The sequence below is a fragment of the Pectinophora gossypiella genome, chromosome 10, assembly GCF_024362695.1.
Source record: "Pectinophora gossypiella chromosome 10, ilPecGoss1.1, whole genome shotgun sequence".
In the NCBI taxonomy this organism is placed as follows: domain Eukaryota; kingdom Metazoa; phylum Arthropoda; class Insecta; order Lepidoptera; family Gelechiidae; genus Pectinophora; species Pectinophora gossypiella.
The window spans coordinates 4,589,218-4,615,320 of NC_065413.1; the positions used below are offsets into that span (position 1 = coordinate 4,589,218).

The following is a 26,103-nucleotide window of genomic DNA, read 5'->3' on the forward strand; positions in this document are numbered from 1 at the left end:
TCGTTAGGTAAAAGTTGACGATTCAAAGTGTAACTATGTTACCTACTGAATAAAGATCTTTTCGAATTTGAATTTGAATTGAATTTGAATACACACTATACACCTCTGTCTACAATCGTGGCTGTCTTTGCTAAGTGACGTATCTGTATTTTTTTGCTAAAGTGATTTGTCTTATTGACAATTGTAAGAGATACATGTAAATCAGTTTTGCCAGTAACTGCAGATACATCAGTTAGCAATATCAGCGACTCTTTGTTGCTTTTCAGTAAAAACCATGTAAGCACAAGTTTGAAAAACCACACTATTATGTGGTTTTTGGTAAGAAAACCACGCAATAGAAAAGCATTTTTTCAATCCAAGTCTTAATTTGCGGTCTACTTAAATTATTTTTTACGCGAAACAAAATTAAGTACCTTGGTACCCAACAGCCTTCGTGGTCTAGTAGTTAGAGCGTTAGGCTCACGATCTGAAGGTCCGGGTTCGATTCCCGATGGGGACATTGTCGAAATCACTTTGTGAGACTATCCTTTGTTTGGTAAGGACTTTACAGGCTTGAATCACCTGATTGTCTGAACAAAATAAGTTGATTCTGTGCTTCGGAGGGCACGTTAAGCCGTGGGTCCCGGCTATTAGCCGTAACAATACCTCCACCAACCCGCAGTGGAGCAGCGTGGTGGAGTATGCTCCATAGCCCCTCCGGTTGATTGAGAAACCTGTGCCCAGCAGTGGGACGTATATAGGCTATTCATGTTTATGTACCTAGGCACCTAATTGAAAGAAATCTAGGCTTTTTTTTAAAAAAAGAAAAATTATATCGTACTTGATAGGATTTTTCACAACGGTTCTTAAGTGTTTTTCATTGTAAGGCAGCGTCATGCAGATAGTACAGGTGTGCTGCTGTTATGTAAAAACCCAACAAGTAAACATAAACAGAAGCTTAAATCAGAACGTAAAAATCTTGCAATCTGTCCTACCTGTTAAAAACAAGCAAAAATACCTACATAATTGGCCCAGTTTCAAACCCTGTTTTAGTCGTATACATGTTTATCAAATTAGAATTATTAACTAGAGCTTAACCAGCACAATAAGCAACATTTTTTTTAAAGGAGATTTACAGACAACTCATATAGGTATGTATAAACTGTGCTTGTGTGTAAGTTTTTAGGTACTTACATCAATCATCTTAAAAACTATTATTAGATAAATTTACATAAAACATAAAGAACGTATATACATCCCACTCTGCTGAGCACAGGCCTCCCCTCGTTCAATCGGAGGGAGTATGGAGCATACTCCACCACGCTACTCCACTGCGCTACTAATCGAGACCAACTTAATGCAAAGCTTAATGTGCCCAGCGAAGCACAAAGTCATCTTACTTTTTCGGACAATCAGGTGATTCAAGCCTGCAATGTCCTTACCAAACAGAACAGTCTCACAGAGAGATTTGGACTAGACTATGTCCCAATCGGGAAACAAACCAGGACCTACAGATTGTGAGCCCAACGCTCTAACCACTACACAAAGACTGTTTTGTTAGGTGACATAATAATTTTAGATATCCTTCCTTACCTTAATGATTGAAAAGAGACAACTTTTTGTAATATATATTTCAACAATTTTTTATCATCTTATTAGCTTGTAATTTTCTTTATAAGTAGCATTGCAATTAGGTAGCATCATAGAATAAATAAATGTAATTAGTAGTAGCATGTAATAATGGCACGAACACTCAAAACATGGAAAAAACCAACACACATAAACTCGTCCTTAACTAAGCGTTGAATTCAAGTTTTTATCGTCCATAAATAGGTAAACACCTCACGCGATTGTCCAAGAAACTGAAAGTGATTTAGCAATGCAATTTGAGTCTTATTTCCATCGAAATAAGGAAAGGAAATTTGTAGAAACGGTACAGACGAACGGTTAATTTGTCGCACGGGCAAACATTGCGATCACCACACACTCATGATCTAGGCAAGTTTACTCTATTTTTTATAAAGATTGATTATAAAAATGGCTAGCTTGTCACGTTCTTATCACGCGAATCAAATAGGTTGTACTTACTAGGGTAAATAAAACGGTATATAGAAATAAAACCAAGTTTATTGGCATTAAATCCCTAGCAAGTACATAGATCGGATCTCTGGGTCGCAGGTAATTTGATACTGGCTGAGCACCCTTGGTGCAGTAGGAAAACTACCACTTCCCTGTAACTCTTCCCACGACGACACGGGGTACACCGGCGCGCGCAGCAGGGCAGCAGAAACGGTGGGGTAAGTACAGGACCGAAAGTGGATCCAGCGGGTTGTAGAACCCGAAAGGTGAAGCGGTAGAGGTAAGTACAGGACCGGTAGTGGGTCCTGCGGTTGTAGAACTCGAAGGGTGAACCCTGGAACCCGGAATTAGTCATTTCAAGAATTGTCCGAATTCCCAGTCTGACTGCCACATGCCGATTCCTTAGCTTGATTGAAGATGGGAAGTGGATAGCAAGCAAGCTTAGCAATCTAAGATGTGGCTGTCAGCAAATTACACACAATAAAAGTGAATTTAGCAAAATAAATTTAGAAAAAGAACAAAGAACAAGATAAATTTATGGTAGGTAGTTGTTTTAAAAAACTATCTAAAAAAATAGTAAAATTGAATATTTTAAGCTGAATAATTTTAATAGCAACGATATTAAACGTATTTTGTACATTAATATTGTTCCATTTAAGAATTATTTAAACAAGGAAAGTACTTAGGTACAAAGATAACTTTAAGTTGGTTAAGTAGAATTAATTTAGAAAAATTGACAATTTAAATGTTGTTTTGAACATAAAAGATTGCTAATTATGATATAAAATAAGCACTAAAGCGTGAAAATACATTTACACGATGATTATGAAAAATGACAGTCATGCAATGAACAAAGAAAGCATGTACTAGTCTACGTTGATATTTAAACTAATAAAAATAGTAATTGCTACACTTACCCAATTAATGGGGATAACACAACACTATAAATTATTATATCGTAGACAAAATTAGTAAAAAAACGTATTTAAAAAATATACGAGTAATCGAGGTGTTCTCGCTACAAAGGCAGAAGGATTGTGTCGAACATCCGACCGGAAGAGTAACGGCTCGGCTGTGGAATGTAGGTACGGCTACCTACGCAATGTGATAATTATTAAAGTCGTACAATATTAACGGAATTATTTTGTAAATAGCTATGTTTTGTTAAATTAATTAGTATAAGTTTATTTATGTAATAATATTTTAGTTTTAAGCAGTAGTTTTTAAGTGTTTTCAATGATAACTTTTTGATAGTTCCTAACAGAAAAACAAGAGCAATTACACTCAGTAGTAAAACGCGGCAGGCGTTACATACCCCCCTTTTTTGGGTAGGATTTTCGCTAAGAAAATCCGCTGACTAAAATGTAACCTAGTCTGTCCTTCTTACTATTGACCATTCTAAAAATTACGTGGTACACATTCATTTCAACCCTTCCATTCACCCCCCTACTTTCTTTCATCCCTTTCACACACAAACAGTTATCTTATTTAGTTTTAAGTGACTGCGTCCTTTCCAAAAAGAGTACTAGACTTTTAACCGCAGCTTAGTACTCACACGTAATCAATAGGAGATTTAAGGTAACCGTTTTTTTTCTTTTTATAGTATAATTTTCTTATCTTCGGGGTAGGGCCGAAGATAAAATAATTAGAATGTCCTAGGGGTAGGGCCTGGAGATTCAATATTTTTTTTTTGTAAAAAAGAAAAATTAGAAATACTATATATAAGTAAATATATTTAAGACGGTAGGTAGTTTTAGTAAGTAAGACATTGTTTTAGGCTAGTTTTGGATTTTTTAGTATAAGTTTTGGTAGTTTTAGTAAGTGTAGTTTTTGTTTTTTTTTTTTTATAAAGTAGTATTTAAGGTATTTTTAGAGAATATTAGAAGATATTAGAAGACGCATGCCATGCTCAAGATTTAAGTTTTTGGCAGGCCTAAGGCGTTAGATGGTATTACACATCAATCTCTTGACTGACTCTTACAGTCTGCTCGAGAATTAGTAAGCAGCTGGGGGATTCTATGTTTTTCTCTCACTTCCATCCCAGCAAGGAAGTTTTGTAAATATAGAAAGTTTTATTTTAGTTAGGTAAAAGTTTAGATATAATTATTTAGAATAGTTTGTAAGTTTAATATCCTTGACATGCCATGTACCTCTTCATAAAGGAGTTCATCTTTCTGAAGTGATAAATATTTGATTGGACGAGACATCTCTATTACTTTATGTTTTAATTGTAATTAGTTTAATTGAATAGTTATTTTTTGAGTAAGTGTTGCAAGTACCTGAAGTCTTAATAACTAAAACACAACAAACGGCAGAAGGAAAATAACAAGAAAACAAATGCTACTATCAAAAGTACACAACAATTAAAACACAGGGATAGACAGAGGTTGGCAGTGCAAAATCAAAGATTTCCTTCTGTGCGATGTGGTAGGTTCGATTTTGAGTTTTTAATTGTATGCAATCACCTTGAAAGAGAAATAGTAAGGTATTCCCACAAAGCAACCACAGCACACAAAAGTTGCAGTTACAATTCACTTAGAGCTAGACAAAATAATCAGACCAACACCAAAGATGACCAAAAATGCTAAAACCAGCAAAAAGGATACTCAGCTCAGTATTTCCTTAGTTGGGCGCCATTGTCACGTTCTTATCACGCGAATCAAATAGGTTGTACTTACTAGGGTAAATAAAACGGTATATAGAAATAAAACCAAGTTTATTGGCATTAAATCCCTAGCAAGTACATAGATCGGATCTCTGGGTCGCAGGTAATTTGATACTGGCTGAGCACCCTTGGTGCAGTAGGAAAACTACCACTTCCCTGTAACTCTTCCCACGACGACACGGGGTACACCGGCGCGCGCAGCAGGGCAGCAGAAACGGTGGGGTAAGTACAGGACCGAAAGTGGATCCAGCGGGTTGTAGAACCCGAAAGGTGAAGCGGTAGAGGTAAGTACAGGACCGGTAGTGGGTCCTGCGGTTGTAGAACTCGAAGGGTGAACCCTGGAACCCGGAATTAGTCATTTCAAGAATTGTCCGAATTCCCAGTCTGACTGCCACATGCCGATTCCTTAGCTTGATTGAAGATGGGAAGTGGATAGCAAGCAAGCTTAGCAATCTAAGATGTGGCTGTCAGCAAATTACACACAATAAAAGTGAATTTAGCAAAATAAATTTAGAAAAAGAACAAAGAACAAGATAAATTTATGGTAGGTAGTTGTTTTAAAAAACTATCTAAAAAAATAGTAAAATTGAATATTTTAAGCTGAATAATTTTAATAGCAACGATATTAAACGTATTTTGTACATTAATATTGTTCCATTTAAGAATTATTTAAACAAGGAAAGTACTTAGGTACAAAGATAACTTTAAGTTGGTTAAGTAGAATTAATTTAGAAAAATTGACAATTTAAATGTTGTTTTGAACATAAAAGATTGCTAATTATGATATAAAATAAGCACTAAAGCGTGAAAATACATTTACACGATGATTATGAAAAATGACAGTCATGCAATGAACAAAGAAAGCATGTACTAGTCTACGTTGATATTTAAACTAATAAAAATAGTAATTGCTACACTTACCCAATTAATGGGGATAACACAACACTATAAATTATTATATCGTAGACAAAATTAGTAAAAAAACGTATTTAAAAAATATACGAGTAATCGAGGTGTTCTCGCTACAAAGGCAGAAGGATTGTGTCGAACATCCGACCGGAAGAGTAACGGCTCGGCTGTGGAATGTAGGTACGGCTACCTACGCAATGTGATAATTATTAAAGTCGTACAATATTAACGGAATTATTTTGTAAATAGCTATGTTTTGTTAAATTAATTAGTATAAGTTTATTTATGTAATAATATTTTAGTTTTAAGCAGTAGTTTTTAAGTGTTTTCAATGATAACTTTTTGATAGTTCCTAACAGAAAAACAAGAGCAATTACACTCAGTAGTAAAACGCGGCAGGCGTTACAAGCTATTATTATATAAAATCTCACTAGATTGCCTGGAAGAGTGTGCTACTTAGTAATAAAGCTGCCTTCTATTTTTCTTTTGTTTGCAATTTAGTATTTCCTGTGTATGCAATAACAAAAACAATAATATAGTATTGATTAGTAGTATAGTATTTATATAGTATTTGTAATGTTATGTTAAAATATACGGACTAGTATCTTTAGAAAGTAAGATACAAGTCTTCTTCCCTCGTGTGGATTGTGAGATAAGTACAAATCACACACATTGATATTAAAATAAAAACCTTTAAATACCTCTGAATTACTACATACATATTTTGCAAGATTTATATAAGTACATATTGTAATAAAGAGGTTAACCTATCCTCTTTCTTTTTTTAAGTCGATTAAAAATATTTTTGTTTATCAATTCCTACATCAGATAACCGCGCGTTTATTTACCCGCTAGTCTGTGTCGGTTATCTAGAAGCGCTTTATTGCACAGACGTTATATTACGAAATAATTGGCGATTGTTACAAGATCGGATTAGCTGGACTAATTAAGTATCGATAGTGTTGAAAGTTAGTTATTTCTACAGGTAGTGACGTTTTCCTACACGGAAGGAAAGTGAGATCGAACAATAATAATGTCATTATTACCCCACAGGGTCCGCTTACCTAACCTGAAGATTTGACAGGTCCGATTTTTTACAGAAGCGACTGCCTGTCTGACCTTCCAACCCGCGACGGGAAAACCAGCCCAATACAAGTTACGTTACATACCTCCGAGAATACATTTCTCGGGAATGTGGATTTTCTCACGATGATTTCCTTCACCGCTGGGCACGTGATAATCATTTACGACCCAAACATGAATTCGAAAACAAATTCGACAATCAATGGTTTAGGCCTGTGCTGGATTCGAACCTACAACCTCAAAGTGAGAGGCAAGCGTTCTACCAACTGGGCTACCACGGCTCACAATAATAATAATGTGTTGTCATAAATGGTCGCGGGAAGCCGCTGGATTCGGGTAGCGCAGGACCGATCGTCGTGGAGGCCTATGCCCAACAGTGGGTGTCGTACTTCTGATAATGATGATGATGATTTTGACATAAATAACAACAGCTCAACAGCGTGACTTGTTGTAGATTAGCCGCATATGGCGGTAACTACTTGGCTGGACCGTAGGAAGATAGAAGATAAGATCGTGTGAAATATACTTCATATTAAATTAATATTAAATACACAGTTTCGTCCCGCATTCGAGTACTTTTTATGGCTGATTCCTGGTAGTGGTTGCCTGGAAGAAATTGCTACATAGCAATAATTTGTACTGTTGCTAAATGTTTTGTTTGTGTGCAATAAAGTATATTTGATTTGATTTTCCTCTAGTTATTAAATAACGTAATGTACCTACATTGATTTAAAGGATGAGTTGCTGTTGCAGTTTCTTGTCATTATTTTCTTCTCAGCCATAACACCTTGCCAGGTAATTTACTATAATTTTATATAAAATAAAAGCACACACACATTGTGAAATCTCTTAGGCAAGATCCAAGAATTTATTAAAAATGTATATTCGTTCAAACTTCTCGTGAATTGCTTTGCAAATTGCAAATTTACTTTTGGAAGATAAAAGTATTTTTATGATTGATAAATAAAATTTATCTTGAAAAATAATAAAAGTAAGAGCAAAAATACAGCAATGTTTAGCAATTCAATATCGGATTGGAAAGGAAAAATATTTACTTGTTCAAACAGGCGGCAGTCACAAAATCATAAAAAAAACACCTCGTTTTACACAGACACTACACACTGACGTTATCGTACACGCGCAACTGTGTGTGTAACGTTTGACGCCATACGATTAAAGACTAAGGTATGACCGAGGGGGGTGAAGTAAACCTACCTCAGTACCAGTTGGCGTTCCATACCAGGGATGATATGGATATGAAATTTCGGATACGGATTGGATACGGATATAAGAATTATTATTATACCGGATACGGATAATAAATTATTTCGGATTATCCGTTAGTTTCGGATAATTTCGGTTACGGATATTATTATTAAACGAATTTTAAAAGGGAAATACAAGTAGGTACCTAATAAAGTAGTTTTATTAATAAGACAAAAGTTATAACGACAAGTTATATAATATACGACAAAAGAAGATAATAAAAACAAACAAAGCGCAATGTTTGTGTGCCGGCACCGGTAGCGGCCAGCCGATCAAAACGTGTCTCAACTAGGCTCCGCCCTTATCCGATCTTATCCGAAACTTTTATTTCGGATTCGGTTACGTATATGTTTTTTTACATCGGATATCCGATAGTTTCGGTTACGGTTACGGAGCTCCCTAACATCCCTGTTCTATACATAGTATTATTCCTTATTCTATAGATAGATAAAATACTTTATTGAGCACAATGGACACAAAATACACATATAAGGACAACATGTATAGAAAAGCACAACAGGCGGCCTTATTGCTCATGCATCAATTTCTTCCAGGCAACCTTTGGGTACAGGAAAATTTTATGTCTTAAGCCAGAAGCTACCTATTAATATTATGCACTCGTGTCTTAATAGAACTCGGTTTTTACTCAAGTAATGTTCAAGTGTAGGTAGGTACATTAAAATAGTGAAAATACTATAAGAAAGTCTAAGTAATCTTGTATAATTAGTATGTATTAGAAGGGAAAGCATGCGATAGATTATCTCGATGACCTATAAAAGCGGTGGACCATTTTTATGCATCTTTCTCCACATCCTTAATAATAAAATAACTCTATTAGGTATTTACCTACTAATAAATAATCTTATTCAAAAATCCTAATAATACAGAAAAAAATAAAAGTATAATGGCATCCCCAACACTTTAGTTTTAAAGTAATTATTTAAGGGTGGCAATACTGTAATACTTTTTTCTATAATGGTGAACAATACACGCGTTTCCTAAAACTTCGTGGTTTTTGTCTCTACCATACCAACACCCTATCCAAAGTTAAATGATTGATAAATGATAATCCTACGATACACAACTTTACACAACTAGTTAGTACGTAGTTAAGGGCAAGTGGTAGTTAGAGGAGTCAAATTCAAATTCAAATTCAAAAATATCTTTATTCAGTAGGTAAGATAGTTACACTTTGAATCGTCAATTTTTACGTAACGAACGTCTCATCCGCTTAAAACTACTGCAGCTTCTCACAACTTGTATAGCCGGGGAAAAGAAGCTGCAAGAAAAACCTCGGCACAGGGCCCTAGACGTTCTTTAAAAAAAATAAAAAATAAACAGAGTACAGAGTACAGAGTAGGTGCTGATGTGGATAAGGGTGGAGGGGGGTATGGGGTGTACTGGTGGTGGTATGACTTAGTGGGGACTCTTACTCCCTGAACATCTCACCTCATAGACGCTTTGCGTTAAGTTGCATCCAATTTCATGGGACCATTATAAAAGTACGTTATTAACGTGACTTATTGTAGATTTGCCGCAGATGGCATTAACTACTTGGCTGGGCAAGCGGGGAGCGCTGAAGGCTCTCACCCGGTACAACGTTTAAGACATCAGGCCTGAGGGTGCCCAGCTGGGCGCGAACCTCGGCTCAGGGCGTCGTCTGAGAGGGAAAAAACACATATTTCATTCACCTTATGTCACCAACCTTCTACCAAGTGGATCGCAATAAACGATTATGATTAGCTAGGCTTTGAATTCCGACCTCTTAAATAAGAGGCGAATCAATCGACTCAAGTATGCAACGAACTGCAACATCTTTCGAAATCTCACTGTCAACTGAGTCTATTGACCCCGTCTCAGTTTCGGTTGAAACGTCGTAAAAATCAGTTCGTTTTAATTGATAGGTCAGTGATCTTTACCGGCTGTTTGATTTTATTTCCGCTTCTTACTTTAAGTGGACATAAATAGGTAAGTAAATAATAACAAAGACGCTACGGATAAACAAGTAATTGGATAAATAATATAGCAAAGACAACAAAGAGGGAACGCTAAAAGCATTGGCAACATTTTATACACAACCACGCACACACTTGCGTACATCATCAATAATTTAAGAGCCACAATCTTATCGATGTAGCATCCATGCTACTTTTTTAGGGAAAATAGGGCTGTGGTTTCGCGCATATAGCATAGTACTCTGTCTGACGTCAGTGTGATGGCGCCCAGTGTAGTCTATTTCCAAGCCGTACTAGGACTCCTGTCCTCCGCCTCTGAATTGTACTGACAGTTACTCTGTCAGGTTCCAGGTTACAGTCTCTGTGACTTACCCTTCCCTTCCCGCATTGCCGTACCGATGGCTCCCATCTCCGCCTCTGCAACCGTTGAGGTCTTCACCCGTATCCCTTACGTACATAACTGTGTTGTCCAGCCGAAATGACCCTTCTTCTTCTTCTTATCGTGTCGACGGCAAACTAAATAGTATCAGCCCAAAACTTGGCAACAAGTATGGCGCTATCTGCAACACTCATCAGATCTTCCTGCGTGCAGGTGTTCGGGCACGCAGGACACGGTGTAAGAAGTTCCATCTTTTGGGGAACAGTGCCGCACTTGCACTTTAAGTCCGAGCCATCCGAGAAACCCCACCTGAACAAATTGTCCTTACTTCGGCCCACCTGAGTCCGAAGTCTATTTAGAGACTTCCAGGTAAGCCAAGGCAAATCAAGACCTGGCGGAGGTCTCGGACGACGAAACAAAAGGTTTTGGGAGGTGTACCCGTTCCTGCCAGATCCTGCATCTTTCCTTAGAGCGGTCATCATCACGTAGAGGCGACAGACACTTGGCCCTTCAGTCCATATAAAAATATCGTTCTTACTGTGTGCTGCTTAACGCGTAAGTGCGAACGAGACAGACTATCTTACTCCTTAACGTGTTATAGACGTTTAGACTTGACTAAAGTGAGACTTAGACGGTGTGAGGTAAATTTATCTCGGCGCCCGATACGATTTGGTGCCGGGCTGAGAATGTCCGTTCTATACGTAGTACTATTCTTTAAGTACAGTCATGAACAATATAATGTACCCACTTTAGGACTCTGTCGCACTAACATATTTGACATTTAGTGAGACTTACGGTACAATTTGTCAAAAAACTTAATGTGACATGGTACCAAAGTGCATATTAATGCTCGTGACCGTATGCAGGTTAACCTGTATATTCGATCTGTTACGTTATTTCAGAGGATTTTACATTGAATAAATAGGTAGCTCGCTTTGGATATATTATTTGGTTGTATAAAATGAATATAAGTAAGGAGCGGGAAAATAAAATGGCGTCGTTCTTGCTACTCCATTTTGTTTCTATTGTTTTTACTTATAATAAAATATGTGGCCAGCTAGCTAAATTGTTACATCCCGTTTTCGCTAGATGGCGCTTGTCTGTGACATACATTGTCTGTTACAGTACAATTACCTGTCTATATCGGCCACTTTAGCTAATGGTAGACAACTAGGGTATGCAGACCACAATACCGGATATTGGTCCGTCCCCTGCAGTTGACATGTTAATTATCTGACCCCATCCTCTTGTTTTCATTATTTTACTACATCGTATAATCTCCAATACAACATAACATAAATACTTTATTGCACACACGGGAAATACAAAATTACAAACAACACAGAAATAGAAGAGTACATTACGCGGCCTTATTGCTGAGTAGCAGTAATCTCATCCAGGCAACCTTACAGGTTCTGTAATACCGTGGTAGTGTAATGAAAGATATTTAGGCAGTTATTGAGATTTGTATTGACTTAATTAAATGCATGCCATAGATAAGTGTTTTTCTCTCTTATAATATATCTTTGGGTTTTCCTGTACCCAAAGGTAGGGAAGAAATTGCTGCACGAGCAATAAGGCAGCCTGTTGTGCTTTTTCTGTATATGTTGTCCTTGTTGTTGTATTTTGTGTCCATTGTGCTCAATAAAGTATTTTATCTATCCATCTATCTATCTCTTTATATCTTGTGCCTTGGTCCGGCCAAGTAGTTAATGCCATTTGCGACATAAGTACCTACAATAAATCACGTCAAAGAAAAAGCTAGACGCCGTAGTTACTTACTGTCTGAGCGAGGTCTGCGCTGACCCTTAGGATTTCATATCAAAGATAGCAAACAAGTCAACAAATACACAAATACAAATATATCTACTTTATTGCACCAACATAAAAAGAAACTCTATCTCTTTATCTTCTCGTGACTTCCCCCCCCCCCCCCTCCCAATAGAGTTCACGAGTTAATCTTTGTAAAATGTGTATCAAAACCTTCCAACCTCGACAGTCAAGTCGGGCTGAACAAAGCTCCAGTTCCAACTTAGTAATTGCGTTTCCCGACATAAGCCTTTGAAGGGAAAATAATTAAAACAGGATGAGCGATGGAGATAATTGACATGTCAGACGCAGTTGCAGATGCAACTACCCTCAGATCGCGGTCTGCATTATTGAGGTAAATACCTTTTAGTTTTTTGTAATAAGTCTGGGGGTCTCCTCTACGCCTGGGGGTCTGAGGGGGTCTTATTTTTTGTTATATTAATAAAAATAATAAAAACACTTTATTGCACACAAATTCACAAAACATTTACAGGCTAAACTTACCTTTGTTATCTTTATTATTTGTTTCTATTGGTAACTTAAACGAGTTTTTTTGGAGTATGCTCCATACCTCCTCCAGTTGATTGAGCCGAGCCCTATGCCCAGCAATAAGACGTAAATTATATATAGGCTGTTTGTTTAAGTTCATGTTTGTAAATCCACTATGATAACACGTAATCCGTGAAAATTTGAACTAGCCATCTATTGCGGTTCAATAGATACAGCGTTATAAAGTAAGGACAGACAGACAGCGTATACTTAGTAGATAATAGGGTCCCGTTACGATAGGTACGGCTCACTAAAACGGCGTTGCATGTTATGTCTAAATTAATTATGCATTTGAATGTCTACAATTAATGATCATGAGCTACTTATACTCAAACATTCCCACACTAATTATTGTATACTCAGTCTTTAGTCAAGTACAAACCTACTTAGACAACCTCCATAGTTCATCATCATCATCATCAGCCGTACGACGCCCACTGCTGGGCATAGGCCTCCCCCAAGGATCTCCACGACGATCGGTCCCGCGCTGCGCGCATCCAACGGCTTCCCGCGACCTTCACCAGATCGTCGGTCCACCTTGTAGCGGGCCTACCCACTGAGCGTCGTCCGACACGTGGTCGCCATTCTAGAACCTTCCGGCCCAGCGGCCATCGGTTCTCCTCGCTATGTGTCCTGCCCACTGCCACTTCAGCTTTGCAATTCTTCGAGCTATGTCGGTGACTTTAGTTCTCCATAGTTATCGAATTAAAAAGAATACTTTTCTATTTTTGAAGCTTTAAGCTCTAAGTACTTATCGTTTACATTTTTAATTTCTAGAAAGTTGCATTTTTTTACTAACTGTACAGATTTGAGGAATTCAGCCAGAATTAATGACACGTGTTATTCTTGTTTAAGTATTCTTTCATATTCTTTTTTTGAACTGTGAAACCTAAGTTAGGTAAGTTGTCATAAATAGCTTTTTCTTTTTCGTTAGCTAAAACATTATCAGGTAAGTATATATCATCCATGCATCGTCTGCCATACCTGCCATGGTCTAGTGGCTGAGCGTTGGGCTCACGATCTCGAGGTCCTGGATTCGAATCCCGATGGGTACAAATCACAAAAAAACACTTTGAGTTGGTAGAGGCATTTGAGCTAATAGCCCGGGAGTAACGGCTTAGCGTGCCTTCCGAAGCACAGAATCATCTTACTTTCGAAAAAGTAAGATGATTCTGCGCTTCTGTGATTCGGTGTTTCTGTGGTTCTGTCCGAAGACAATCAGGTGATTCAAGCCTGCAATGTCTGTTGAACACAATTAAACAAACCATGGGATAATTCAGCTTATTTATTTATTTACTTAAGTATTTTATTTATTATTAATTTAATTTATTTTAGACTAGACAAGAAGACGTATCTATTCTGAACATCACCTTCACTTTTCTGAATAAGCTTCTTTATTTGAACTAAATGGTTTTTATTTTTACTTAGTCATTCACTGAAGCATCAACAAAAAATAAGTAGGTAGCTCTTACCGTTGTATTAAAATTTAAAATTATAATTTTCTCATTTTATTTTTGTAAGACTTTAGGTGTTAGTGGTACAAAATACCTGAATTTAAATTACTTTTAACGAGTTAATAAGTATTAACAAAAAACTGCAATAGGTTAACAGGTGTGCGAAAGGAAACATGATTTTATCATCGCATGTCCTAACATAAATTAATTAACTGTTTAAATACCTATTAGAGTTTTAATGTTTTGTTCTTTAGATATTCACTTTTTAATAATGAAACAAAAAAAATGGTACAAAAGGTGGACTTATCTCTAAAGGAGATCTCTTCCAGCGAACCCCGCATGGTATGAGAGGTCAATAAAGTGTAAAATGAATCATCGTACAGTATTCGCGCTATAGTTCAGAGTTGGTATTTTTTTTTTGTCAGTCGAAGTCAAAACATAACATAGCATCTCGCCTGCTTGGATAGTCAGAGGTGTATGTTATGTTTAAATAATGAAGCATATAAAGTGAAAAAAAAAACGAATATAGATAGATAGATAAAATACTTTATTGAGCACAATGGACACAAAATACAGAGATAAGGACAGCATATATACAGAAAAGCACAACAGGCGGCCTTATTGCTCATGCAGCAATAGGTACCTAGGTATTACCTAAACACGACTTTACAGTGAGTTTCAAACCAATAGTTACACCAGTTTCCAAATCACGTTGCAGACTACAAAAAAAAAAACAACTTTTGGTCTAACTCTTGTTAGAGAAAGTACCTTTTGTCTCCAAAATGAACAAAATCAATAACTGTGAAATGTTCTTTGAATGCATCGTTAACTATTGTAAAGTTTTCACTTGTTTGTGCGCATGCGAATATTCTATATTCTTATGCGCGTTTCGGAAAGCGAAAAGATAATTTAAATACCGTCGCAGATGGTTTCCGAACATAACACCTAATGAATGAAACAGAGAAAATATGTGGTTGTCGTGTGGTTACTGTGTGGTTACTTTTTACGTATGCATTTTTCGAGAACAATAGTAAGATTTTGCGATGGATGTAGGTTTTTGGAACCTACCTCTGACTTGGGAATCAGGTACTTTCCAGGCTGCATTCCCTAAAAAGAATAATAGATGGCGCTGTCAAGAACTGCCTGTCTGAAAAGTTTCTCATTAGACATCTGAATATATTTCAACCTTTGAATTGGTAATATAGTCATGAGCCTATGTTATGTTAGTAAATTAGATTTAGGTTACTTCGGATTAGTATATACTAGTATTCCTTTAGTGTACCTAATATAAATAAAATACTTTAATTGTTAGGTATTTTCTGATTTGTTTATTTTATTATTATTATTTGACATATTGTATATTATTTTGTCTTCTTAAGATGTAAATAAATTTGCTGTAATATTCATTTTATTCTAAAAAAGTAGTAAGAAATATACTTTAAACACTTAATAATATACTTTTTAATATAATAATTTAAATTAAATAATTTATATATAATATTATACTTTTGCCTTCCCCTCTAAAAATACAGGCTATGTTGTGTATCTACTACACGTGTTTATTTAGTGTATAACTACGTAGAAATTTCCAATAATAAAATTTATCAGAATCAAACAGTATTTATGGAGTAAAATAAAACGTCAGTGGAATAATAGCGTGCCGACCTTCGTCAGTTACGGTTATAGCTGTATCGAATTGAGATAAGCATTTGAGTGCCACGTTGTAGATTGCACCTTTTACAATTTGTACTAAGTACGTACATACATGGTGTTAGTGACATTGCAACGAAAACTTTGAGGGATGATTCCGGGTCGATATCAAATGGAATTTTCCGCCAATTAAAGTACCCATGAAACTGAAAATAATTTGAAAAATCTCTTAAATTTTCATGAGTTTTCCGACAAGAAATTCCACTTGAAATTAACTATAAAACACAAAAAGGTATCTAATGAATTTTGCGACGAATTCCACTTGATATCAACTCAGAATCATGGTCTGAATCATCCCCCTCAGAATTCATTAGAATGTCACTAACACCCTGTATTATGTAAAGGTGATGAAAGCGAGTGCCTTCTCCTGCCATACACATACATACATACATAAACTCACGCCTATTTCCCACCGGGGTAAACAGAGTCTATGAAATTTTGTTGATATTAATCAACCACTCATTCTTAAAGCCGCGTCTCCACGCGACATCTGTCGAGTAACATTATGTCCCTAGAGACACAGGATCCGACGACTATCTCTCTCTAATTATGGCAAGTCACGTGATTTCATAAATGTCGGACAACAACGGGCAACATCGTCTGTTTTTGCTCGATGTCTCGATGCACCGTGTTCCTGGACATTATGTCGTCTAGTGGGACCGAACCTTTATGCAACTAGGCTAAAGGCTCTTGTTCTCGTGCATTATCAACAAAAGGCTGTTTTAACATTTCACTACGATGTTCTTATTCTTTTTATCGTGTGGGTTGTGAGGTGGATGACCAACCTCATCAACCCTGGTGTCAGGATTATTATTGAGCCGCCAAAGGCCCCTGATGTGACTCAAGTAACGACTACGTACTACGTCAGTAAGTAGTTACCGGAACCAAGGGCTTAATGTGATCATCTTAATTCTGGACAATCAGGTGATGACTATGATGATAATAATCAGTTTGCACATCTATTTTTAGCGTTTCATTTTACTTTTTTTATCTAATCTTCGCTAAGTACCTAAGTATGTTACTATTAATTATGATAATGAGTCTTAATCAATGTTTATATTGAAATATTTACAACATCGTAGTGATAAAATGTATGTATTAAATATATTTTTATTCGTATTGCGTTAATGAAAACATTTTCCCTTAACGGTATATAATATAATATAATATATACCAGCGTCCAACAGCTTTTAAACATCAACATCTTTTTTCTCTCTTTTTGGCGGCTCAAGAGTAACCCTGACACCAGGGTTGATAAGATTGGCAATCCACCTCACAAGCCACACGATAGAACAGACATCTTTTAAGAATAAATTATAAGTACAGTCATGAGCATGATACATTTAATGAGACTTACGGGTTAATTTGTCAAAAAAGTTAATGTGACTTATATATATATATATATATATATATATATATATATATATATATATATATATATATATATATATATACACGTGACCGTACACAATCAATATCTGATATTACTTATATAGGTATTATGTTACAATTGAATGAATGCGTTAAAGTTCCCACAGTCTATTTTATTTCAATGGACCTCTTTTTCCTTATGACTGTATTGTTCGCAGTATAATCTTCAATAATATTATTAAGCATTCCTATGCTGCACTATCTCGCTACATTAGGTACTTATATAATACTAAAAATATCTCCTACACTTAAAGGTTGCGTGGAGGAGATTGCTACTTAGCAATAAGGCCGCTTATTGTGCTCTTTCTATTTCTCTTTTGTTTGTATTTAATAACTTCAGAAAGCTAATAAAATTATCTATGAAATATTTTTTGTTTTAAATCTCTCTTCTATACTTAGTTTAGAAGAAAAAAAATTAAAACTATATTAAGTATCTCCTTACTTTTGCAGGCCAGTGTACTAGTACCTACTACTACAGACACAGATAGAACACACACATAAAATATGCTTAATAATATTCCACAATATTAAGTAATTGAGATTATAACGTTAATATTGTGCGGAGTCATACCGTAAAATAGTAAAAAGTTAATTATTCTGTTGTTTTGCTAAGGAAATTGCTATAGTTGCTCCGAAATTGTAACAAAAAAGAATATCATTAACAGAGAAAAGTAATCTAGAACGTATTGCATTAAACAGACTTGGTTCCGTGTAAAAATCAGAAATCAGAAACCAGAATCATTTATTCAACGTAATTATCATGGATAAACTTGCTGAAGGTCAATGTAACATTTTTGAATTTACGTCATTTCGCAAGGTGTTATGGCTGAGGAGAAGAAATGACAAGAAACTGCAACAGCAACACATATTTTAAATCAACTAGAGGAACACATTCAATACCAGACATTTTTATCATTTAGGTAATCATTAATCTTACAACAAGCTTTTTTACATAAAGTAAGCTCCACATAAGCTTTAAATTTATTTTCTGACAAAAAATATTATCTGGTATTTTATTTTAAAAACGTACACATAACCCCAAAACACGATGAATTTAATTTACTTAATCTAGAATCTAGAAACAAAACATAACCAGCCTGTGTAGGTAATAATAATTACGTCAGGCTTGGCTCAGGCGTCATCGCCAATATTGGAGATAGTAGAGCATTACTCCTTCACCAATGAATAGTACAATACACTTCACCACATTGCTCCACTACGAGTGGATGAAGACCCACCTAGAACCGAATCAACTTTAACAATCCGTTTTCTAAATACAACTGATCGGGAATGGAACCTGTCATCTTTGATTTGGTGCTCATAGCCACACCACAGGATCCGTAGGTATAAAACAAATAGGCACAAAATGAAAAAAAATGTGTGTTTGAGTAAAAATGTATTAATGTATTGTATGCATTTGTATTTGTATATATTTGTGCATGCATTAATACATTTTCATTTAAAAAGATGCCAAGACGAAATCATATTTATCGTAATGTCAAAAAGTTATCAGATCTCATGTAGAACCAAGCTTCTAACTCTAAACGCCCTAACTATACAAACCCTAAGTTCCCAAACTCTACACGTTAGGCAAAATATGGGGCTACCTACCCCCTAGGCAGAAACCAGTATTAATTTATCAAACATAAACAAAACATCATGTAAGTAATTACATCCCCGACGAGAAAGACAGGGGTGACATATACACCTACACCCATTTCGCCAGCTAATCAAGCCGAAATAACAAAAAAATGTGTCACACCACATCTAGATTAAACTGAAGGGGCCTCTACGTGTTGGCTTCGGCCCCACGCACGCCTTCCAAAAGTCCGGGACTCCGTAGGCCCGAGATATGGAAACGACATACAAATAATAATAGTGGAAGAGTCTATTGCCATATCCGGGCACAAATCCCGGGAACTCCATGATATCAATTACAAATGCGTTTTAAAGAGGCAGGTTACTTGTCTATTATATAAAATCAAAAGTGAGAGTGATTTATTTAAAACCATTTCTCCAACGGAACTCTTATAAAGAGCAGACAATCACCGCGCCTTATAAAATAGTATGCTAGAGGCTCTCTGATATGTAACAATTGATATGATTATACATCATACGTCAAGATAATAACAAAGATACGTCAGTCCACCTCACTCCAGCGTCTAAGGCGTACCGTGTTGTTTGTAATAATTAAATTCTAAATTCCAAAATTCTAAAAGTGAAATTGTATTTTAATTTTGGAATTTAAATTTCAAACACAATTTAATTTACGAATTCAATTTTATAATTTCAATTCAAAGTGTTATTGTGCTGTTATATGGTCTGACGTGTGAATTGGTTTTAGTGAAATTGTGCTGCGGTTTGGTCGGCATTTTTTGTGTAAAACTTAAATACTTAATTTAAATAATATCATTAATATAGGAAACCGCGCTTGATACTCGAGTAACCTTAACAAAATTCTTATATTGTAAGCGAAATAAAGTGTTAGATTTATTTGGATAAGTACTTACATTTGAAGGTGCGGTTTACAATGTTACGAGACATGAAAACGAATCATAGCTAGCGAATATCTAGCAAATTAGGGATTTGTAGTAGGTATGAAGATACTTTGATTAGCATCTCACAGTGTGTTAATACACTATGATCCTTCAAACTCAATTTGTCAAATAAGTTATTGCGATATGGTGTTAAACGGTATTGACCGTACGTACATAGGTACTATGTGCTCTTTGACCGTACAAATTCACTTTCATTTGCGTATATAAACGGACTAAGGCGGTTATCACACGAAGCAGTCGTGGTCGCGGTTTGGCGGTCGTTAAGGTATGGCAGTATTATTGATATGTATGCCCCGATACCGACCCCGCCGGCGTGGTCGACGACTTCCCTCATTCAGCGCTTATCGCTATCGACTCACTAGGGTCGATTAATCCTTTCAAATATTCTTCCTCTCAGACGACGCCCTGAGCCGAAGTTCGCGCCCAACTGGGCACCCTCAGGCCTGTTGTCTTAAACGTTGTACCGGGTGAGAGCCTTCAGCACTCCCCATTTGTCCGGCCATCTGCGGCAAATCTACAATAAGTCACGTCAAAAAAAAATATGTATGTGAACCGTTGATTCTTAACACACTAGTACCGGCTCTCCGCACGGTCGACCGCGTCGTGTTATAACCGCCTAAGTTCTCACTCACTTGCCTAAAGGTCTAATTATGTATACAGACTCGCTAAAACCTACAAACATCAAACTTTCTATTTCGTTTACAATGTACCTATTCAAAGAGAGAAAATTAACGTGTTTACGTTATGTATATTAAAACATACACATACATTATAAATTCACGCCCGTAATCCCTAATGGGGTAGGCGGAGCGACAATAATCAGGAGACAACAAACAAAAAACAAAAAAGACAACAAAAAAGTTAATGTCCCACTGCTGGGCACAGGCCTCCTCTCAATCAACCGGAGGGGGTATGGAGCATACTCCACCATGCTGCTCCACTAACAACAACAACCAACATGTTGTGCAAAATTTTGTGCGCCAAGTGTTATCTAGTGAAAATGTGGCTTTAACCTTTTTCCCTAGCTAATTAACAACAATACAAAATTAACAATCCGGTTTTGTTTTCATAACAACTTTTCATACATATAGCCTTCACATTTATACATAAGTAGGGACGTCATATTTACAGTCTGCACATTATCTTTAATGATAAGAGACATAAAAGTATGTCATGTTTACTTTTTAATTACATTTTCATAGATTAACAAGCTATGAAGTCAACAATGTATGTCCTACATTATACACTGTCAAAGAAGTAGCGAAAATAGTCGTTATACCTAATCTATTTGAAGGCGAAAATATTGCTGAAAACATGTAGACAATGGCCCCGATTCTTGCAGACACCCCCTAATTTTATTTTAAGTTATACCCGTCATTTTCTTATCCGCCGAAAAGAAAAGGGACGGATGATTGACAGCTCTTAATTTTAAGAATGAGTAAATGAATGAATAACCCGGACGAATTAAAAAGGAACCTCGCTAGTATGCAAACCGTTTGACGTGTGCTGTCGACATAATTCTGGCGGGTTATTGGCCAATGTAAAATTTTTAGACGGTTGTTATAGATTTGTGCTTAAAATTGACGTGTGTTCCATAAATTTTATGCTTGTCGATTACCCGTCTCTTTCCTTTTCGGCGGATAAGAAAATGACTGATAAGATGGTGTTTACAGGAATTAGCACCATTGTTGGTGCACATAACATAACAAATACTTTATGTAGCATAACTCCACCACGCTACGCCACTGCGGGTTGGTGGAGGTGTTTTTACAGCTAATAGCCGGGACCAACTGCTTAACGTGCCCTCCGTAGCACGGAACCATCTTTGTTTTTCGGACAATCAGGTGATTCAAGCCTGCAATGTCCTTACCAAATAAAACTTATACAAAGTCTCACAAAGTGATTTCGACAATGTCCCCATCGCGAATCAAACTCGGACCTCCAGATCGAGAGCCTAACGCTCTAACCACCAGACCACGGAGGCTGTTAAAGAACATTAATGAAAGTAAAATAGACTATAAAAATAATTGCGGCCACAACAAAAGTCAGAACAGAACCTCATTTAGACATGAACCACATTCAATCTTTCATTATCATTATCGATCAATCCATACTTTCACAAATTAATTGGAGATTAAATTAATTTACTATCGCTCTTTCTGCTTTTGTCTAAAGGACTTTAAACAAGTTGCAAACAATCATAGATGGTAAATGTATGGTATTGACGTAAAGTGACATGTCACATTGATAAAAATGTATAGGATTGACATAAGGTGACATGTCACATTGATAAAAATGTATGGGATTGACATAAGGTGACATGTCACGGTGATAAAAATGTATGGGATTGACATAAGGTGACATGTCACAGTGATAAAAATGTATGGGATTGACATAAGGTGACATGTCACAGTGATAAAAATGTATGGGATTGAGATAAGGTGACATGTCACGGTGATAAAAATGTATGGGATTGACATAAGGTGACATGTCACGGTGATAAAAATGTATGGGATTGACATAAGGTGACATGTCACAGTGATAAAAATGTATGGGATTGACATGTCACCTTATGTCAGAATTTATCACTGTTACTAACGATTATGGTATCCAGAACAGGCCTAAAGCAATAATTGTCGAATTTGTTTTCGAATTCATGTTTGTATCATACATGATTGTCACGTGCTCAGCGGTGAAGGAAAACATCGTGAAGAAACCCACATTCCCGAGAAATGCATTTTCGGAAGTATGTGACCTAACCTGTATTGGGCTGGTTTTCCCTTCGCGGGTTGAAAGGTCAGACAGGCAGTCCCTTCTGTAAAAAACCGGACCTGTCAAATCTTCAGGTTAGGTAAGCGGACCCTTTGAAAAACGGGATAATGCTGGGGAGATGACGATGACTAACGATTACAATTACCGGGTGAGAGCGCTCCCCATTTGGCGTTTTAGACTAAGTTTCTTCCAACATATTGGACCATTATATGGGCGATAGACTAATCACTTATAACCATGTAATCCGTCTCTGAACTTTGTATCTAAAGTGGCTTTCATTTGATTCCTTGTGACTACCTGGGAATACGGGCGAGTTAAAGTGTAACATAAATAAGTAGGTGACTACCTACTACATCACATGCCTTCTATTTAAGCATGTGATTCATCATTCATCTTATAACTTTATCGACATATAGTTCTGAACTTTTATCTGGATGTATTACGGTTTAGTTTTGCAACAATCATCTCAACAGTTCATTATCTGATCGTATCGATGTAACCTTGAACATGATTTGACAAGGACCTCCGTATCAGTGTTTTATAAGTACCAATCTACCTACAGATGTGATAATAATACACATACAATCTTATTTGAAATATTACGTAGGACTGTTTTTTTTTTTTTCAAAAATACGGCACGAGTTGAATGTAATAATGAAAAAAAAGAACTTGTAGAAACATTGTATAAACTTAAATATACTATAACAGGGTATTTGACTGGGTGAAATATAATTTATAAAATGCTAATCTAGAAGTAGAAGCCAGCGAAGGAAGAACCAGCCCAACACAGATTAGGTCACATATTTCCTAAACGCTCACTATAAACTCCTTTGCTAACTTACTAAATAAAAAAATACTGCCGTCCTTCATTTAGGTCGAATATAGACAGAGATAGAGTCAGTTTTAGAATTGACAAACTAAATTAAAATTAAGTTGGTGTCTGCCCGAATCGGTACCATTAATTTAACTTATTTATTTAGCTTTCTCGATAATTCGCATAGCTGATCTCGATTTAAATGACAGGTGACAGTTTGACCGCAATCGGCAAGCGATACCGACCATCCAAATGCAAAATACATAAATATTACCTGATGATTTTGCGCTCGATATGCAATACATGCAAGAAATGTATGGCAGAGACTGCTACTTAATAAGACCGCCTATTATACCCTTTCTATTTCTTTTTTGTTTTATATTTTTGTAATCTGAATATACCTTAACATGATACTCATAGATATCGCTGTTCACAACTAAAACACCCTAATGCGGCATAAAATCTCATAAAAAAAAAAACAAGATATAAGTACGTCATTGTTATAAAGTAAAATAAAGAAGTAATAACGTAGATACTATCTATCAAACTCAAGGCTGACAGTACCTACGTACTCTGAGAAAGAAAGATTAAAGATAATAAAAACTTGGCTAGTAAACGTATTATGAAAATACCATTCTATTTAAACAAGCCACATAACTGAAACACATAATAACGAGTTCTTACCGAGTTTAAAGTAGGGATATAAGACTCCCGATATTTCGACACTGTTGCAAGTGCCATCATCACGGGATGACTGATGAGATTGGATTGAAGTAGGTAGATCCATAATTTTCTACGGGCAGACATATCTGTCTACCCTCTTTCTTTGCCGCTTGTTTAAACAGTGTCGAAATATCGGGAGTCTCATATCCCTACTTTAAACGCTGTAAGAACCCGTTATTATGTGTTTTAATAATGATAATAACCGCGTAAACTTAAAACAATGTATAAGCCCCATAACAACGTATAGGATCGCTATCGCAATGAATCCGATTATAACAACGAAGTCAATTTTAGCTTTACGCTTTTTTCACACAGAGCGCACGGAACGGAAGCGAAGCGAGCATAGTCGTATTGGTAAAAATTGATTAAATCACACATACAACCATGGAGAAAAAAATCCACTCTAAATCTTGATTGAAAACGTTTACTCTAGACATAGAGGCGGCCAAAGAGCTTGTGACAACAAACACTTCAGGATCCCATACAGATCCCGCTGGCCTGGTCAACCATTTCCCTCATTCACTCATTCATCGGTTATCGCTATCCCGTCGCCACGATTACGTAATTCTTCCAAATATAATCCTCTTTGATTGATTGTCTGTTTTGTATGAAAATACATAAGTAAGTAGATCAAAACTCAGGAACTAGTATTTACTTTCCAAGAATAAAATTAAAACTTCTAAGCCCAATGTAAGTAACTGAACTTTAAAAACTTAACTTTAACTTTTTATGGTAAAATCTAGCAATGAGAGACTTCGCAGGCGACGTTCCCCAAAAAATACGGCTCTGTTCAGATTTTCCTTCGTTAAACCTTCTAATTTCATGGATAACAGACTTATTTATCTTTGTTTTTGAGTATAAATGATGACTCATTCCTATAACACCCACGCACAATTACATCTTCCATCCATTATTATTCTGATCAAAATAAAGAGAAGCAATATAGGCAACATATTACATAACATGATCCAAATGTCAAGCAACAATTATTTTATATATGCTTCTGCCATTATTTTTGGTATTTTTGAAAATAGGTAATTATGACGATAAATCTCAACAATGCCCTTTTTTTTGGGGGAGGGGACCTAGCCTGCAATGTCCCTCATTTGTATAACGTGCGATTTTACGCTTTTCTTATATACCGTAAGCCAGATATAGCTGTAATAGAATACACCGATTCGTGCGATCGGTCTAGATAAAGCTCAACAGTAACAAAGTGAATCGGAACGTGTTTGACCCGGTTTAAAACCAGTCAATAGCTGAGATTATTTTTTATGCCGGTAGGTGTGAATGAACGGTCTTTCTGTCTGTAGAATTACAATAACTTATGTCAAAAAAAGAACAGTCTTTACGACTATAACAAACAAAGGAGGCATGAAAATAATTCACTTCTAAATATAAACTTAGTGTCACGTAACGTGTACATTACGTAACTGCAATACAAAACAAGGCGGTAACTATAGAACCCTCCTTTTTGCTTCTCCGCAGTCAGCTAAAAATAGGTTATTACCACCACCGTACCTATCAAGTTGGTTTAACAAAAAGCTCGTCTTGCGGTGTATGTACCTCTGCTCACCCCAATTGGGATGTTGTCGTGAGCTATGCTATGCAATCAAAAAAACGTGTAACCATGTTTGTCAGCGGTCTTGTAAAAGTTAATAAGTAACCTTACACTACCTTTTATACAAAGTTATATTTCTTCATATAAGTTGACCTAAAACCTCTTTATACTTATTCTGACCTCTGCAGTTGAGTGTTTAAAGGTTAATGTTGCCAACTTTCTTCGTCCATCACTTCTAGTGATTGAAGTTATTCTAATAAAAAGCAGGTTTTAATCGCCGGGTAAACCGTGATAGCTCAGTTGGTAAAATGCTTAACTCTGTGGGGTCGCAGGTTCAAATCCAAACACAATATTACTAATTTAGGCCACGTTGCGTTGACTGAATTAAAGAAATAAAAGTATCTAAG

General features: G+C 36.2%; 1 protein-coding gene across 4 annotated transcripts in view; it reads left to right on the plus strand.

The window, feature by feature from the left end:
• The window catches only part of LOC126370193 (uncharacterized), a 63,438-nt gene that overhangs the window by 14,531 nt on the left and 22,804 nt on the right, over window positions 1-26,103 (plus strand). For 2 of the 4 annotated variants that reach the window (XM_050014953.1, XM_050014955.1), the window contains exon 1: window positions 19,424-19,451. The exons of 1 other annotated variant lie outside the window; for it this stretch is intronic. The gene's annotated coding sequence lies outside the window, so the exon portion shown is untranslated. Of the gene's footprint in view, window positions 1-19,423; window positions 19,452-26,103 lie in introns of those variants that run through there. One more of the 4 variants, XM_050014954.1, reaches the window with a different exon arrangement.